This window comes from Oryx dammah, unplaced genomic scaffold, assembly GCF_014754425.2.
Source record: "Oryx dammah isolate SB20612 unplaced genomic scaffold, SCBI_Odam_1.1 HiC_scaffold_24, whole genome shotgun sequence".
Lineage (NCBI taxonomy): Eukaryota > Metazoa > Chordata > Mammalia > Artiodactyla > Bovidae > Oryx > Oryx dammah.
This window is the reverse complement of record NW_024070208.1, coordinates 75,184,522-75,203,367: the sequence shown is the minus strand read 5'-3', so window position 1 is coordinate 75,203,367 and position 18,846 is coordinate 75,184,522. Positions and strand designations below refer to the sequence as shown.

Below are 18,846 nucleotides of genomic sequence, written 5' to 3'. Positions count from 1 at the left end.
AATGTTCAATTTTACAACCTTCTAACTCTTTTCAGTCAGAGAAATGTAAAATTAATACCATAAGTGGAATGTAAATTCTACCTCATCATTATTATATTAAGAAACTCAAAGCAGTTGGAAATGAGCTGGCAGGAAGCACTACCAGAAATGCCAAATGATTTGGTGCAGTGGCTGGAATTTAAGGGCAGAATTTAGATGTTTACAATCAATACTGAATCATAAATCAGATCATTAAAGCTTGTCCACAGCCAGCTTGTTTCTGTCTCTGATACTTATACGTCATGTTTTCCTTGATTCTGTCAGCAGGGGGAGTTGATTCTCTATTGTTTGGGAAGAACTCGACAGATTTTCCAGAAATAAAGTAACTCAATTTCCAGTATCTATAGGAATTGCCAATTGTTCCCCTCAAAAAAATTCCTTTAGTAATCGCCATTACTTTTTTTTTCCAATCCTTTTTTCAGGTCCATAATTTTATCTTTACCAGTTGCACCTTGTTAACAGAAATTAAAAATCTGAAATGCCATGAAAGCCAAGGAAAGGAAATGTACTCTAAAACAGCACACAGTAACCCTGTAAGTCAATTTTATTTCAATAACAAATAAAACAGTACAAGGTAAGAGTTTATGAAAGCAAGGATTAGTCATTGCTAAATAGCGACCAATGCTATTGAATGCACAAAAACTTGCCTTGAATCTAAACTATTTCATTGATCATTAACTCTTACCTAACACGCCCAACATAGGACATTCCCCCTACCTTTCCCCCATAAACAGCAAAGAAAAGCTGAAAAATGTTAAATTCAAGTAAATCCTAGTAAATTTAACTTTTTAAATAATTTGGTGACATAAACTATCACAAGGAATGACAACAGTGTTTTGAAACCACTGGCTGGTAAGAAAGCCTGAATTTTTAGAAAATAACTTTAAACTATCAAAGTAAATGCTCGTGTTCTTTTTAAGCTTTTATGTTAATACTTTAAAAATGTAGAGTAACCGTGTCAGAATCCTCCCCCAAAATGGGGGGCGGGGGATGTTTATAACTGGTTCATTCATGTCTAATAAAAAAAAAAAAAATCTTCCTTAAAAGTCTTCAGTACCTAATAACATCCCCTGAATAAGGAGGTTGGCAGGGGAAGTTGTCAGAAAAATTTAATTTCCTTTCATTAGCCAGTCTGCTCCACAAATAGGTGCTTGTTAAGTTCAAAGCGGTCCTGAAAGCGACATCAGTTTTAAGTCTTTTTTTTTTTTTTTAAACTCCAAGCAGTCACATCTGCTAATGAGATTTTCCAAATAACAATTGTTTTCAAGTCAGAGATAAATCTATACTTCCCATTCTATTCCCTCCCCGCCAAAAAAAAAAAAAAAAATCAAGGTTTACTGCTTTATTACACCTTGCTGTTTTCCCTGACCCTACATTCTCCAAATTTTAGCTTAAAGGGATAAAATTCCATGAAAAGGGTCATTTAAGAATGTTAGTGGTTTCCACACATTGAGTTTGAAGGTTCTTTGTTCAAGCCACTGACAGTTATTGGAGAATACTTCCCCTTAATAGCCTCTCTGTCAGGAAGTGTTAAACCTGCCAAATGCAGACAATTAGTGCCTCACGAACAAAATACAGGAAGAGTACTGGCTGATGGAGACTGGAGTATAAGAAGTCTAGAAGGAAACTTTTAACATGTCTTTTCTTTCAAACGTGTAATAGTATATTTGCAAAAGATACTCAAAGAAAAAAAATAAACCCTGCTATCTAAAACGTTCATTTCCTTGAGAGAACTAACAGGCAAATATTAGCTCATTAGTAATATTTTAACATGCATTTATATATAAATATTAGGGATGGACTGTGTACAGAGAGAAGTATTATTTACACAAAGCAAAACTTCCAAAAATTCTTCAGCTGTTACAAATCCATCTCTTGTATAAACCACCACAAAATAATGTTGTGTCTTAACTAATCGGTAATGCTTAAGTTTTCCTACTACAAAAAGCAAATTCACTAAATGACCTTCCAAGTAAAATCAAATAGTCTTTAAAATTAGCTTTTCACTTGTCAATAATTCACTGCAGAATTATTTTGTTGAGAACATATTATGTACTAGACACTAAAAACCTCTATTACCAGTTTCAATAATAAACTATTAAGTACATCTGGCTCCAATACGTTCTTTCAGCACATGTATTTATAAAACTACTTTTAAAGGGATAAAAAGCCCGAGAGAGCTCAAAATCCAATGGCACTGGCACACCCCACAGTGTAGCTTCCTTGCAGGGCTGAAAGTGAGGGAAGGTGATAAGTCACTCAGTCGTGTCCGACTCTTTGTGACCCCCATGGACTGTAGTCCGCCAGGCTCCTCTGTCCATGGGATTCTCCAAGCAAGAATACTGGAGTGAGTTGCCTTTTCCTTCTCCAGGGGCTCTTCCCAACCCAGGGATCGAACCAAGGTCTCCTGCATTGCAGGCAGATTCTTTACCATCTGATCCACCAGGGAAGCCCTCCCTACAGGGCTAGAGGTAGAATAACAATTCTTAGTAAAAAGAATTAAACCAATAAGAAAAAGACCAACAGTCATCAGGAAAAAATGGGCAAAGGATTAAATAAGAAGTTTACATTAAATGAAATTTAAAAGGGTAACATATAAAATATGTTCAACTTTAATCATAATTACAAGACAGTACTTTTCATCTACCAGCGTCTGAGAAGAGCCAAGAGCGGTGACCTGAAGGAAACTAGCACTACTCTCCCTACTGGGTATAATGTTTTTAAAAAGAAACAGTCAGTATCTATCAAAAGTGTGAGGGCATACATCTTTCGACCCAGAAATTTCATTTTGGAGAAGTTATTCTACAGATATACTCACATGCAAGCACAAAGAGACATATATAAAGACATTTATTATTTTCACTTGGTTGGTGGTGGTTTGGTAAGGGAAGAAAATCAGAAGGAAAAAAAAAAAACTTAAAAGGCCTTAACTAGGGAAACTGGTAAATGGGTACCATAAATGGTTCACATATCAACATGGAATACTACACAGCCTTTTAAAAAAATGAGATCGCTCCATATGTTCTTATGCATCCAATTGTGCATTAATTAGGAAAATATTTACAGGGAAATACCACATGAAGTAGATTTTGCCCTCACAGAACATACAGCCAAATAAGAGAAACAGAAAAGAGAGTAAACAAATCCACTGAGACTTGAAATAAATGTTCCATGGAAACCAATGGTACAGAGGCAGCCAGTAAGAGGGAGAACCGATTTTAGAAAGATCGCTCAGACAGGGGACTTCCAAAGCAAAATTTAAACTGAAACCCGAAGGGAACGGCAGTTAGCCACCATGGGAAGATTCAACAGAAAGAATTCTAGACAAAAGGAACAACATGCCTGAAAACCCTAGACTAGAAAGCTCGGTGCAGAGGCACAGTAAGGACGTGGCAGAAAAGGGCAGGAGGAAGCATCGATACAGGTAGAAGCTGTGGTCTGCTCTGATGGGACCTTATGGGATTCGGTCCCGGTTCAAATGCCTTGGCACTAGGCAGGAGAAAGATGGTTCAGGTTTAGGTTTCAAGAAGATAAGTTTCACACACTAAAGAGATGCAAAATACGACATACACTGTGGGAGGAGAGGAAAGTTAGAGGACAATACACAGCGAGTGACCTCATCTACATTAAGACAGAAAAACATACATCAGTGCTCATAAAAACTTACGTACGGACATATTAAAAAACTCAGCTTGAGTTACTGCTCAAAAATAGGATTGAGAGCTGAGGGGAAAGGGGAAATTTTACTTCTCATTGCATACCCTTAGTTTCACATTGAACTTAAAAAAAAAAAACACACAAAGATAAAAATTTAACACTACGTTCATAATTCAAAAATTAAATTAGGGCTTCCCTGATGGCTCAGTGGTAAAGAATCTACCTGCCAATTCAGGGGACACGGGTTCGATCCCTGGTCCGGGAAAAGCTCACACGCCAGGGGTCACCTAAGTCCGTGAGCCACAGCTACAGAGCCAGAGCTCAGAGCCTGGGAGCCTCGCCGAGCCGCTGCAGTGAGAGGCTCAAGCACCACAACAAAGAGCAGCCCCACTCACCAGAACTAGAGAAGCCCGTGCACAGTGACAAAGATCCAGCGGAGCCGTAAATAAAACAAATCCTTTTTAGAAAGCCAATCTGCCACATCTGATGGTGTCATTCCAATTATCTAACTAGTGATTTCCAGAGCTGTTAACAAAATACAGTGGTGGTGGTGGTTTAGTTGTTCAGTCATGTCCAACTCTTGCGGCCCCACGGACGGTCTACCAGGCCCCTCTGTCCATGGGATTTCTCCCAGGCAAGGATACTGGAGTGGGTTGCCATTTCCTTCTCCAGGGGATCTTCCCAACCCAGCATCTGAATCTGGGTCTCCTGCACTGGCAGGTGAGTTCTTTACTGCTGAGCCACCGGGGAAGCCCCACAAAATATAGTATAATCCCAATATCTGCTTCAAATTTGCATGACTTCTTGCTGCCTCGGAACCAAATTTCAGCTCCTTCACTGGGTTTCCATGCCTGTTCCTGTCATTCTGAGCCACCAGTCCATCCTAGTCTCTCTCCATCCCAACGCCAGGCACTCTCTCCAGCCTTTCCTCAGCCAACCTGGCTCAGCCAGAAACTCTATTCTCCATCACCTTCAGCAAACCAACTCCTAGTACTGTATGTCCCACACTAGGCCCTGAAGGCACAGGACAGAACAAGAAAAGCTCCTCTGTAAGTAAAAAATTACAATATTACACCCCAGCCCTCATGTAATCTATAGCCTAGAGAAAAAGACAGATCTTAAACATGACTGCACAGCAGCTAAGAGGTCAGTACCAAGAGGCGTGCTGCAGAAGCAAAGAGGGCACGTGACAACAGGCGATCTAGAAATCAAAACCGGTCTCAGGAGGCTTCTCAGACGTAGCGACTTTGAAAAGAGACCTAGGAAATGAAATCAGGGTGGAACACAGTCAGGGAGACTGGGGCCTGAGAGTCAGCCCACTGCAGAGTGAGGCAAGGCCTCACAAAAAAGCATGAGCTCCAGCGTAAGAGCAAGGAAATGAGGGGACTCGCTTTGGCAGCCTTTGGCAGACTTTTAGCATGGAATTTACTTATTATTTGTGTATTGTCTTATCCTGTGTAGCCCCTGATCCCATTAAAATGTAAGCTCCAGAAGAGCAGAAATCTCTGTCCCGTTGGCTCAGCGATATATTTTCAGTGCCTAGAACAATGCCTGGCACATGCAAGAAAGAGCTGTTGAGTGAAAGAAGGAATGAAGGAATGAACAGATGACCTCTTTAGAGAGAGGCGAACGGGATCTGTGGAGTCCAGCCGGGAAGCGGCAGTCTAGGTGAGAGACAAATGACCATTTTCTCTTAAAGTGAGGGGTGCTTGCTTCGAGCTTCACCCAGACGTCACTCTCTTTAGAAAGCCTTTCCAGTCCTATGCCAGGTTAGGCGTCATTGCCCTGGGATCACATTACACCCTGCCCTGCCCCTCCATTAGGACGGCCCCTGCCGCACTTCATCTCCAGGAGCAACATGACTAGCTTGCTCGCTCTCTCTGCTGAATCCCCAGAGCTTAGCAAATCAACACATTACTTGTTGAATGAATAAACAACCATCCATCAGCCTCCAAAGAAATCAGTCTGTTGTGACAGGACGATCTCCTGAATGACTGACTCCAGTGCCAACAGCACTTCTCATCTCAGGAGCATCGATGTTAGAAGGGGGTGAACCTGTATCCAAGGAGACGGAGAGGCTTGTCCAAATTCCCGTATCTAAGTGACACACAGAAAGGGTGTGCTGTACATTAATCTGGAGCACGGGCTCAAGAGCCAGACAGGCTCCAGTTTTGCCCTAACATTCTGATGAAATATTGTCAACACTGGGCAAAACCAACTCTGGGTATTTACCCTCACGTCTTAATTCTCTCTCAGTCAAGCACTTTTCTCACTGCATCAGACAATTTCAAGTTTTGACACTTATGTTTAAAAAAAAAAAAAACCTGCTGTTAAAAAGAAATATATAATGCTACCCATATAAGGATTTTAAAATAAACATTTCTTTAATTTTTTTAAAAAGTCAAACTTTACGTGGTAGTTAGCTTTCAAAACGAAGGGTCACAGTTTGCCAACAAAGGTCCCATCTAGTCAAGGCTATGGTTTTTCCAGTAGTCATCTATGGATGTGAGAGTTGGACTGTGAAGAAAGCTGAGTGCTGAAGAATTGATGCTTTTGAAGGGTGGTGTTGGAGAAGACTCTTGAGAGTCCCTTGGGCTACAAGGAGATCCAACCAGACCATTCTAAAGGAGATCAGTCCTGGGTGTTCTTTGGAAGAAATGATGCTAAAGCTGAAACTCCAGTACTTTGGCCACCTCATGCGAAGAGTTGACTCATTGGAAAAGATTCTGATGCTGGGAGGGATTGGGGGCAGGAGGAGAAGGGGACGACAAAGGAGAAGATGGCTGGATGGCGTCACCGACTCGATGGACGTGAGTTTGAGTGAACTCCAGGAGTTGGTGATGGACAGGGAGGCCTGGCGTGCTGTGATTCACGGGGTCGCAAAGAGTCGGACATGATTGAGAGACTGAACTGAACTGACTGACTAATCCTGGTGACTTCAACTCAAGAAGTAGGAGAAATAATCCTATGACATCATTTGATTCTCTTCCTCAAGCAATAAAAATTCCTGTCATTCAATCTGTAATGCCAATCTGCCTTGAACTAAACTCAGTTCTAAAGTTATTTAATGCATGGAAATACTGATGAGGGAAGCATTGGAGGAAAGCATTAAGCTATAAATTCTAAAGCAGCAGTTCAAGAAAAGGAGAAAGAGGAAAGAAGCCAACAGAACCAGTAACCATTTCTTTTACTCCTCTATTTCAGTACAACTTGCATTAAGTGAAGTTTATCATCCAACCCAAGAATAAAACAGTGAAAAATCCTGTTTTCCAGAGAATATAGTGGGAAGGGTAGGTGATGTTGCTATAACCAAGTAAGTGACAATGAAATTGCTCAGTTGGGTCTGACTCTTTGTGACTCCATGGACTACAGCCACCAAGCTCTTTCGTACATGGAATTCTCCAGGCAAGAGTACTGGAGTGGGTTGCCATTTCCTTCTCCAGGGGATCTTCCTGACCCAGAGATTAAACCCAGGTCTCCTGCACTGCAGGCAGACACTTCACCGACTGAGCCACCAGGGACGCCCCGAGTAAGTAGATCACAAACATGTAGAAAGAAGCTAAAAAAAAACTGGCTGCCTTTTCTGTAAGCCTAATATACCTGCTGGGTTTCCCTGGTAGCTCAGCTGGTAAAGAATCTGCCTGCAACGCAGGAGACCCCAGTTTGATTCCTGGGATGGAAAAATTCCCTAGAGAGGGGATAGGCTACCCACTCCAGCGTTCTTGGGGTTCCCTGGTGGCTCACACAGCAAAGAATCCGCCTGCAATGCAGGAGACCTGGGTTTGATCCCTGGGTTGGGAAGATCCCCTGGATGAGGGCATGGCAACACACTCCAGGGGAGAATCCCATGGACAAAGAAGCCTGGCAGGCCACAGTCCAGACGCAACTGAGCAGCTAACCACAGTATACCTGTTAATGGTCTACAGCACCCACCTGTAAGGCAGTGAGGCTCAGTAGCTAAGAGCAAAGGTGCTTGGGCCAAAAGGCACGGGCTCCGATGAGGACTCACTGACAGTGTATGTGTTACCTACCAGTGTGCCTCTCTGGAATTCGGTTTTCTCATTTGTAAGATGGTCACAGTGCCTCATAGGGATTATTAAAAAGATGAAATCAGTAACAGATGAAACATGCTAGAATAGAGTCTGGCAAGAAGGAAGCACTCAGGGTTGGCAATGTGATAAAATGGGCAGCCTGCACCCTCAACTATCAAGCGTGGTTCTCTCCTGCTTGGCCCTGGGTGTTCTGTCCTGGGATCACCACTCACTCTGAAACGGCATGATACAGAATACAGAACTAATACTGACGCTACAACACCACAAAAAATGTGTCTAGGGGAGCCTCCAGCACACTTGCCTGGATCCGCTGATCTGCGTATTCCTCCTAGTGGGCGAGTGGGGCTGGTCTTGGGTGGGGAAGGGAAGGAAAATCTGTAGCAAAGATGCAGATTCAAATAGTCCTCCCCGACACTGAACAGTCCATTTTTCCCTAGTGATGTTGGAGTCAAATACCACCTGCACCATCTGCAACTCAGACCACACCTCTCCTCCCTCTCTCACCACGGGCTACTTACCAACCCCAAATTCTGGGCTCACTGGACCCAAGTCCTGCTACTCATCCGTACGGGAAGCTATTTGGGAGTTTACTTACATCAGCTGGTTTTTGAACAAAAATGTGACTGCTTTTGAAGAAAAAAAAAAAATCACTGCTTCAAGACATTATGGGGAAATGTTGTATCTGTGTACCAAAAGCTATATACCCTCAGTTCAGTTCAGTTGCTCAGTCGTGTCCAACTCTTTGCGACCCCACGGACTGCAGGACACCAGGCTTTCCTGTCCACCACTGACTCCCGGAGCTTAATAGACCCTCAAGTTATATACAAAAATAAAGCAGAACTTCCAACAATCCTGGGTTCAAGAAATAGGCTCCCGCTGATGACGTGTTTTCCAGATAACTCTGAGTCAAACAGAAGTCTCCTTCTGCTTAATTTATTTGCAAATCTAAATTTTAGCACACATTTCTCTAATTATAAAGCAGTGTAATAAACATGGCCGAATAAATCTTTTTTTTTTTTCTTTTTCCCAAAAATATAAAGCCTCTGTAGCATCATCAGGAAAGTTACTCTTGGCTTAGCAGGGAAAAAGGATACTGATGTCTAACAGTATACTTTCTGATTACTAGGAAAGAGCTGTTCTTTTTTGGTTTTTTTAATGAATCGCTTCACACCAGTTTTTTGTATTTATTATTTGGCTCTTTCTACTAAAGCAAAAGTGCAGTGTTGAAAATCTAGCTAATGAGGAGATAAAAATAATTACTACTGTGAACCTACAGTATAAACCTCATTCAACTATATTACCATAACTTTGAGATGCAATTATTACTGTTCTCTCTTACAGAGCAACAGAAACTCAAACAAGTTTAATAAATATCCCAGGAAAAAGGTAGGTATTAGAACCAAACAAAGCAATTTAACCACTGGTGATTACTCCCCCTGCTTCACCCCTGACATCTAAGGGATCATGAAATCTTCAACCTCCAGTGTTTCCCCACACTGCCTACTTGGTTCTATCCTAACATCTTACTTTAGGCCCCCATCATTTCTTATCTGGCTTAAAGGAAATGCATTCTAATTGGCCCACCAACCTCAAGCTTTGCACTGCTCTAATCCACTTTCCACATCACAAATCAAAATCAGTTCAGTTCAGTCACTCAGTCGTGTCCGACTCTTTGCAACCCCATGAATTGCAGCATGCCAGGCCTCCCTGTCCATCACCAACTCCTGGAGTTCACTCAAACTCACGTCCATCAAGTCAGTGATGCCATCCAGCCATCTCATCCTCTGTCATCCCCTTCTCCTCCTGCCCCCAATCCCTCCCAGCATCAAGGTCTTTTCCAATGAGTCAACTCTTTGCATGAGGTGGCCAAAGTACTGGAGTTTCAGCTTTAGAATCATTCCTTCCAAAGAACACCTAGGACTGATCTCCTTTATAATGGACTGGTAGGATCTCCTTGCAGTCCAAGGGACTCTCAAGAGTCTTCTCCAACACCACAGTTCAAAAGCATCAATTCTTCGGCGCTCAGCTTTCTTCACAGTCCAACTCTCACATCCATACAGGACCACTGGAAAAACCATAGCCTTGACTAGACGGACCTTAGTCGGCAAAGTAATGTCTCTGCTTTTCAATATGTTGTCTAGGTTGGTCATAACTTTCCTTCCAAGGAGTAAGCATCTTTTAATTTCATGGCTGCAATCACCATCCACAGTGATTTTAGAGCCCCCCAAAATAAAGTCTGACACTGTTTCCACTGTTTCCCCATCTATTTCCCATGAAGTGATGGGACCGGATGCCATGATCTTTGTTTTCTGAATGTTGAGCTTTAGCCAACTTCTTCACTCTCCACTTTCACTTTCATCAAAAGGCTTTTTAGTTCCTCTTCACTCTCTGCCATAAGGGTGGTGTCATCTGCATATCTGAGGTTATTGATATTTCTCCCGGCAATCTTGATTCCAGCTTGTGCTTCTGCCAGCCCAGCGTTTCTCATGATGTACTCTGCATAGAAGTTAAATAAGCAGGGTGACAATATACAGCCTTGATGTACTCCTTTTCCTATCTGGAACCAGTCTGTTGTTCCATGTCCAGTTCTAACTGTTGCTTCCTGACCTGCATATAAGTTTTCTAATTCCACAATTTTGATCATGTTAGCTCTTCTACATGAAGCCAGAGACTCCCAAATCCACAAAAATGACGCCCCAGCACAGCATTCGAGGCCACATGTGGGCTCAGTCACTCAGTCATGTCCGACTCAGCAACCCTATGGACTGTAGCCCGCCAGGCTCCTCTGTCTGTGGGATTTCCCAGGCAAGAATACTGGAGTGGGTTGCCGTTTCCTCCTCCAGGGGAATCTTCCCGACCCAGGGATCAAACCCGCCTCTCCTGTGTCTCCTGTGCTGCAAGGGGATTCTTTCCCACCGAACCACCAGGGAAGCCCCGAGACCACACGTATCTGGATCCTACATATCTGTTCAGCCCCGTCTTACTACAGCCCCTCACAGGGCATCCCCGCAGTTTTTTAAAGCTCCTGTGGTTGCCCAGCTCTGACAAGGTATTTTCACTGACAATAATGCTGTGTTTCCATCATTAGCCTGACTTTTTTAGCTAACTCACTGTTACTCAGACTTCAGATATCACTTAAGTATCCTTCCTGTGGAAGTTCTGCCATGACGCCCTGAAATGGGGTTGGGGCCCCTCCTACATGGGCCCCATGCACTCTTAGCCTCACATTACTAAAATGTATTAAATTGCCTGTCTACTTGTCTCCCTAAGGGGAGCTGAGGCTCTTTGAACTCAGGGTCTCTGGCTGGTTGTTTTGTTGTTGTTGCTGTTTTGGCTAAACAAGTAGTTGGGATTCCAGCCCTGTCTACCGGTGGCTTCAGAAAAACACTCTTCATTCTGTTCTCAAGCCCCCGAGATCTAGTTAATAAGATACTGAATACAATGAAAGGCAAATACTTGATAGCAGATGAGGACCTGAATACTTGACTACTTTAAGTAATACTTGAAAATATAGTTTCTCTCTCATGAAAAGAGCAACTCAAGGCCAAGACAAAAGGAAATTATTCCAGAAGACTCCTTACATACAACACACAATGGTTTAAAACAATATAGTAAACCATCTCCATGGAACCTCCAAGTAACATTCAGTTATTCAAATAGAAAAGGAACAAATGTTTTAAAGAGAGATATAACAAACTGAAACCACATTAATCTACTCAAGCGCTTGGAAGGGAAAAAGGTAGAATATAGTTGCCGAGAAAAAGAACTGCCTTAAAAATACCAGAGATCAATGGGGAGAAGAAAGAATGGATTTTAAAAAGATGGAATTGTCTATAATTAGCACATACAGTCTTCCAGTGCAAGAGTACTGCTTAATCCAGTTGCTAAAACTACAAGGTATTCCAAAAATTTACACTATTTATCTGCATCAGCAAACCTCTATCTGCATAGACACCATCAAAAACAATCTTACCTAACAAATCTAAACTACACAATGTGAAAAGTAGTGCAGTTTCAAATTAAAGTGGAGTTACTACAGGCTTCTAAAATAATCAAATTTAAAAGAAAAAAATATATTGCTTCTTATATCAGAAAGAATTAAAAGCAAACTAGAAATAAAACTAGTATTAAAATTTATCTGAAAAACAAAAGGGCATTCCATAAAATTATTTTTAAAATATTTATCTGAAAACTATATCCTACAGATTCAACTGCAGCTTAACAAATTCATTCAGACAAGTGGTGTTTGGAACTGTACACCACAGTCAAAGTTACACAGGCAGTGAAAATCCATCATTATTTAAGAGTATTAAGAGGATCTTAAAAATCACCTAAGGCATACAAGGAGACAATAGTGAATAACAGTGGATTTCTTTTCCCCAACTTTCTACTTTTCCCTATTTTTCAAATGAACAGAGGTTGGAAATTCATATACAGTTTGTCGAATGAAACCTCCTTGAAAAGAAAACCAAGAACACCTGCTGATGAAGCAAAACCAAGCTTACAATTAATAACACCTACTACAGTAAAAGGCACTATCATTTTCAGGCAATTCTGGAGGTTTCACTGGAATCAGTTCAAGGCCTGCTAAAAGGCATACAGCCCCCCACCCAGGGATCTCCTCAACCACAATATGGAGAAAAATTTCACATTGGAGAGAGCTCCAAATATATCAACATTTCAAAGTCCATAAGACGAAGTTCACTGGGAAGCAGACAAGCATGGGACCTACAAGTTCACCTTCATGCAGGCTCCAGGAGCCAGTGAGTTCAGAAGGTTTCAAGGGTGTTCAAATAGGACACAATCTGCATATCAAACCCTTGAGGACTTTCCTGTTTTTTGTCTGTGGGAGTCTGAGGCTGGTAGATCTCGCTTTCAAATGCTCAACCACCAAGGCCCTGCACAGAGCCATGTCTCTGATTAGAGACGGCCAACCATGATTTGATAAGCCAGTATAACATGTGCATAGGTTTGCCTCAGGCTGCCTGTGCTGTGAGTCAGACTACTCCTCAAACATATTAAATCTGTAACTCACACTCTAGTTCTTATCTTTCTCCATGGCATGATTTCACCAAGCATAATTTAGAATTACAACAGATTCTTTTGAAAGCTTTTGGTATGAGTGGTTCATTTGAGAGGCACCTTAGGGAAAAACAGGGGCACAAACTCTCAAACATCCAGAGTTTTTGCATCTTTTAAATCAACATGAAGAAGCTTCCAGAAGAAATTCAAATGCCAAATCTGTTTCCTTATGAAATTCACAGGCAAGACAAGATTCATAGAGAACAGCAAAGGCACAGAAAAAGCCAAATGAAAAATGTAAAAAACTTAAAACTCTCTCAAACCTACTAGTCTTTATCCTGCTCTTCCTGTTTCTCTATTCTATGCTCCTCCGCTTTCCCCTGCCCTGTTCCTCCTTCCCCTGACTTGTTCCCCTTTTCTCCTGGCTGACCAGAAACTTGTCAAATGAGGGCAAGTTCCTATGGCTGAAGTAAACCTCGATCTCATTCCGAACTGAGAGGCAGTATCAAAGAATTCCCAAAGCCTCCACAAAATAGAAGTTTACAGAGAAACAGAGTATTCTAGGAGTGTATAATCTAAGGTACCCAAGTTTATATCAGCTGGTTCATACTGCTAGCAAGAGCCTCAGGCAGAAAATATTGGATTAATGGGGAGAAGAGGAAGACCCTGAGAGTGACTTGAGACTCCTAACCACACAGAAACAGAGGTTTAGAAAAACTGTACATGATGGGCAAGGTCTTTGGGAGACTACCACCAAAATCTGCCCTGTGAAGTTCTGTTGGACTCTAGTGCAGTTCTGCTGGCAGAGAGAGCAAAGTCCTCTGGAGAGTCAGCGATGGCCTCTTTAATGCCCTTAGACAGGAATCAAAGGGAGATCCTGAAGCACTTGCAACCCCAGCTCTCTCTTCATGTTTTGTGAGCAGTCTTAAACCAGAAATGGGAAATTTCATGAATAAAAACTGGATGGAAAACAGCCACATTTTCAGGTCTTCAATTTCATACTATACATTTTAAAGGAGCCTCAAAACAAAAGCAGAATAAGGCCCAGAATAAACTAATGCCCTTACAGATAAAATCAGATGCTCCCATTCCAGATATTAATATAGTCTTCACCAGCAGATTTTGTAACCAGAAGTGACAATCAGTAAACAACTGCTTGATATTAGCCACGAAAATGAAGGAAAAAAACTGTAAGAGTGTTTCAAAAGTGAATCAAATACCCATTTCACCCATCAACTCAAAGGAGAAATTTCACTAATTCCTAATTATTGATACTGCTGGTACACTATCAACCTTAAGCACCACCATTGTTACACAAGCCCTCTCTGAGTGTCAACAAAGTACTCAGATAACGGGTATCTCTAATACTTGACACATTTTCCATATGCCAGTACCCAGCTTTGAATCTTTACTCAAGGAACATTCTGGAGAAGGAAATGGCAACCCATTCCAATATTCCAGACTGGAAAATCCCATGGACGGAGGAGCCTGACAGGCTACTGTCCATGGGATCGAAAAGAGTTGGACACACCTGAGCAACTTCACTTCTCCTTTCTCCTATGAGACACTAGACTCACTGACTCATAAGAAAGAATGCAAATAGAATTTTTAGATCAAATGCTCTCCTAATGACCTCTTCCTTGAACTCCTGAGGACTGTTACTCATCAAGACAAAATTAATTTGGACTCCAAGCCCAAACTGAATATCTCAAGGCCAGATTTCTTGTTCTATATATATATTTATTTATGTATATAAACATACAATTATACTGGCAGAAGTATTAGGGCTGAATAGATCAAGGTTCAGAAAACTACTACCCAAATGCTGGGCTTTCCTGATGGCTCAGATGGTAAAGAATTTGCCTGCAATGGAGGAGACCTGGGTTCAATTCCTGGGTAAAGATCTCCTGGAGAAGGTTACCCACTTGAGTATTCTTGCCTGGAGAATTCCATGGACAGAAGAGCCTGAGGGACTACAATTCACAGAGTCACAGAGAGCAGGACACAACTGAGTAACTAATACATTCAGACTCTCTGAGATGAGAATGTAAGGAAGGACTAAAACCCAATAGCTGACAGCCTAATCAAGAAAACACTTATCATGCTCTCCTTGGGGTCTTTCAAGGCTGCAATCAAGGTATGGGCCAGACGGCACTTTCATTTAGGGGCTCAAATGAGAACAAATTCAACATCATTCAAGGGACTGGCAGAATTTATTTCCTTGTGGCTGGAGAACTGATGGCCCCACCTTTCTGCTGGCTCGGAATGGAGATCACCTTCATGCTGATCCTCGGAAGGGGTCTGCCGTTCACTGGCATGTGGGTTTCCTCAATACGGCTGCCTTCATCATCAAGCCAACACCTAGAATCTGTTCTCTCATCTCTCAGAAAGGAGTCTTTTAGGATAAAACACAATTACACAATTATATTTCATCACCTTTGTGATGAAATTAATTAAGGGAGTGAAATAATTAATTAAGGGAGTGACATGCCATCACCCTTTGCCATAGTCTCTGAGTGAGGGAGGTGAGGCAAACTGAAGAAGAGGGGATTACACAAAGGCGTGAATGCCTGGAAGGTCCTCAAAAACTTAAACACAGGATTATCATTATGACTCAGCAATTCTACTCCTGAGTATATATCCAAAAGAACTTCAAACAGATATTCAACAATATACCTGCACACAAATGTTCACAGCAACAATATCCACAATCACCAAAAACTAAAAATAATTCAAATGTTCACTAACCAATTACAAATACATTTCCTACAGAAACAATAACCAAATGCATTTCTTACAACAACAAAAACAAACAAACAAAAAAAAAAACACAAAAAAACCCCAGTGGTATTGTCATGCAAGGGAATATTATTCATCCATAAAGTCAGGGATGAAATACTGATGCATGCTACAACACGAATCCTGTATTCTGCTTCACTTACTATTAAGCATGTCTAAAGTTCTTATTTTCATATATAGTATTTACAGTTATAGAAGATTTATTTAATTTCCTTGAAGGTTCAAATTCTCTGGTGAAATTCTTTATATGTTTAGCTATTTTCTCCACATTTCCCCCAAAGTTCTTTAACACACTAGTCATACTTGTTTTATAGTCTTTTCAGCCAATTTTAGTATCTAGAGAGACAGCACATGTGGGTCGATTCTAATGTCTGGTTTACTGTCTCTCTTGGTTTTTAGTAGTTGGGTGTTCCCCTCTTTCGGTGTGTCTAATAAATAGGCACTAAATGACAGATAATTTGTATACAACCGTATGTGTATAAAATGTCTCTCCTAGAACACTATTCATCCAACAAATCTTGAGTCAGCATTCACTGTGTGCCAGGTACCATGCGCAAGTGATGCAGTGAAGAACAGAGCACCACCTGTTAGGAAGCAGGGTACTGGCCAGAAGCAGATACTTGACCCACCTCTACAATGGGCAAAAGGGCTATAAAATGAACTTGCTGCTACACATCTTACCCCTGTTACCTCTTCTCTCTCCCTTCATCACTCCAGTCACGTAATTCCATACTGTTTGTTCAACAGCAAGTACTCTTTAACCTCATTACTTTGGCATTTGTGAACAGTTTCTACTCAGTAAACCTTGTTTTTCTCCCTGATCATCACACAACATGCCCTGTGACGTCCATAGATGGCATACAAAACCTCGTTAAAACTGTGAGTAAACTCTACCCTAGAGCGTGCCCCTTCCCTGTTCCCTGCCCTATGCTTCTTATTTTTTGTGTATTGTTTGTCTCCTTCTATAGCGTATATTCTATGAGGAATAGTTTGGTGGTTTGGTCTATTTTGATCCTTACTATATCCATGCACTTAAAACAATGTTAGACAAACAGCATGCACTATGCTAAATATCTACTGAATAGATGAGTAAATAGTTTTAAACTTGATAAATGAAGTATAGGCTTGTTGTTGTTCAGTCACGAAGCTGTGTCCAACTCTTAGCAACACCACTGTCTGACGCTGTCTTTCACCCCAGGCTGCCCTATCCACTATCTCCTGGAGTTCACTCAAACTCAAGTTCGTTCAGTCACTGATGCCATTCAACCAGCTGATCCTCTGTTGCCCCCTTTTCCTCCTACCTTCGGTCTTTTCTACTGAGTCAGCTCTTAGCATCAGACAGCCAAAGTGTTGGAGTTTCAGCTTCAGCATCAGTCCTTCCAATGAATATTCAGGACTGATGTCCTTCAGGATGGACTGGTTTCATCTCTGTGCTGTCCAAGAGACTCTTAAGGGTCTTCTCCAGCACCATGGTTAGAAAACATCAACTCTTTGGCACTCAGCCTTCTTTATGGTCCAACTCTCACATCCATACATGACCACTGGAAAACCATAGCTTTGACTATACCGAACTTTGTCAGCAAAGTCATGTCTCTACTTTTTAATATGCTGTCTAGGTTGGTCATAGCTTTTCTTCCAAGGAGCAAACACAGTTTCATTTTGTGCTGTCTACAGTGATTTTGGAGCCCAAGAAAATAAAATTTGGCACTGTTTCCACTTTTTCCCCATCTATTTGCCATGAGGTGATGGGACTAGATGCCATGATCTCAGTTTTTTGAATACTGCATTTTAGGCTAGCTTTTTCACTCTCCTCTTTCACCTTCATCAAAAGGCTTTTTAGCTCCTCTTCACTTTCTGCCATAAAGGTGGTGTCATCTGCATATCTGAGGTTATTGATATTTCTCCTGGCAATCTTGATTCCAGCTTGTGCTTCATCCAGCCCAGCATTTTGCATGATTTATTCTGCATATAAGTTAAATAAGCAGCGAGACAACATACAGCCTTGATGTACTCCTTTCCCAATTTTGAACCAGTCTGTTGTTCCATGTTTGGTTCTACCTGTTGCTTCTTGTCCTGCATACAGTTTTCTCAGGGGACTGTTATTTTCTCAGGTGACCTGTTATTCCCATCTCTTGAAGAATGCTCCATAGTTTACTGTGATCACACAGTCAAAGGCTTTCACATAGTCAACGAAGCAAAAGTAAATGATTCCCTAGAATTCCCATGCTTTTTCTATGATCCAGCAGGTACTGGCAATTTGATCTCTGGTTCCTCTGCCATTTTGAAATCCAGCTTGTATATCTGGAAGTTCTTGGTTCACCTACTGCTCAAGTCTAGTGTGAAGAATTCTGACCATAATCTTGCTAGCATTGGAAATGACTGCAATTGTATGACAATTTGAACATTCTTTGGCATTGCCTTTCTTTGAGGCTGGAATGAAAACTAACCTTTTCCAGTCTTGTGGCCACTGCTGAGTTTTCCAAATTTGCTGGCAGATAGAGTCCAGTACTTGAACAGCATCATCTTTTAGGATATGAGATAGCTCAACTGGAATTCCATCATCTCCACTAGAGTAATTCAGGGAAAATATATAGTAGAGGACCGAATCTAATACATACAATCAAGCAATGCCTCTGTGAGAAATGCTATGTTTAAGCCATGACCTAAACTATGTGGAGAAGAAAATCAAGAGCAAAGACTGAAGCAGAATCAACACGCCCATGTTAGAACTAGGCACAGAAGTTTCAAAAATATGATCGATGTCACAGGAGACTGGCTCATTCGATGCAAAGAGCAAGCTGACACAGTTTCAGTTTGAAGAGACAAACACAGAAGAACTATTCAAAGGATTTAAATCAGTCATCATTGAAGAGTTTCTAAGCACAAGCATATGATCAAATCAGGATATGTGAAACATCACTCAAGTTTTAGTGTCAAAAAGTAACTGAACGGGACCAAGACTGGCTACAAGGAGAGGACTTAGAAGGTTGGTGAAGTAATCCAGTCTATACAATGTTAGCTGGAACCTGACGTTAGCGTGAGGACCAAAAAGAAAAAAAAAGTAACAGATCAGAAAGATATTTAAGTAATTCTCTTTAGCAATATTTATCAAGAACTCCTCAGTTTCTAGCTGGTGAAATGCTGGCATTTTCCCAGGCAGGAAAGAATAAAAAATGAGAAGCTTATAGTAGGAGTCAGCAAACTTTTTTCTGAATAGGTCAGCTAGTAAATATTCCACGCTTTGTGGGTCTCTGATACAGTTATTCAACTCAGCCAT

The 18,846-nt window shown here is 41.4% G+C and overlaps 1 protein-coding gene across 1 annotated transcript in view; it reads right to left on the bottom strand.

The window, feature by feature from the left end:
- Positions 1–18,846, bottom strand: part of PCCA (propionyl-CoA carboxylase subunit alpha) — a 381,462-nt gene that overhangs the window by 253,624 nt on the left and 108,992 nt on the right. The window lies entirely within an intron of this gene.